Consider the following 840-nt stretch of genomic DNA (forward strand, 5'->3'; position numbering starts at 1 on the left):
ACCCCGCGGCCCTCCCTGGGGAGGGGCCTGAGCCGCAGCAGCCCCGGCTGGACCCGGCACCGGCTCCCTGGCTCCGGCACCCAAATGCCGAGGGAGCAACCGGAGTCACCAACCTCTGCGGTGACGCTGTGAATTGTCCCCTGTCTGCTCCTGGAGCTGCAGGTCTCCAGGCTCTGTTTTTGCCTTGAAATTTGACTCAAGGACAGAAAAATGGGGGCTGCAGGGCTGGAGTGAGTCTCGGGACCAGCGGCCCCAGCTGGGTCTGGAGCAACCAGTCAGTGCACTGGGAGCTGGTGGTGTTGGCTGGGTGTTTGTCCCTCCCGCGTCCCTGTTTGCACAACCTGTCCCACCCGTCCCCCATCAGGGCCACCCCCGGGGAGCCCTGTGGACCGGCAAAGCGGGGCCAGACCCAGTTCCCAGGTCTGGGGTGGAAACGAGGAGAGGGAAAGGGAGCGAGGGTGAGGTGAGATGTGCCCATCCCCATGCCGGCCAAGCCCGAAGCCGGGCTGCTCCTGCCTCCCCCCAGCCCAAAAGGGACAGGACATTGTCCCCTCCGGGGCTGGGGGAGCCCCTCGGGGCACCCCTCACCTCCTGCCGTGGGGAAGGAGAGGGCTGGAGAAATAAAAGCTTGACCCGCTGGGAAGGAAACACACCCTGGACACCGGGTCTCGCAGGGATTTGGGGTGCCCTGCAAGAAAAAGGGGCAAAACCCTGCTCAAACACCAGCGGCACGAGGGAGACCAGGCTGCGACACGGCTGGGGGCTTTGAACACCTTTAATGCACGTGATTTTTTTTTTTTCCCCTTTCGCCTTGTCAAGCTGCAGACCTCATCCTCCCAA

This window comes from Pygoscelis adeliae, unplaced genomic scaffold, assembly GCF_000699105.1.
Source record: "Pygoscelis adeliae isolate BGI_AS28 unplaced genomic scaffold, ASM69910v1 Scaffold419, whole genome shotgun sequence".
Lineage (NCBI taxonomy): Eukaryota > Metazoa > Chordata > Aves > Sphenisciformes > Spheniscidae > Pygoscelis > Pygoscelis adeliae.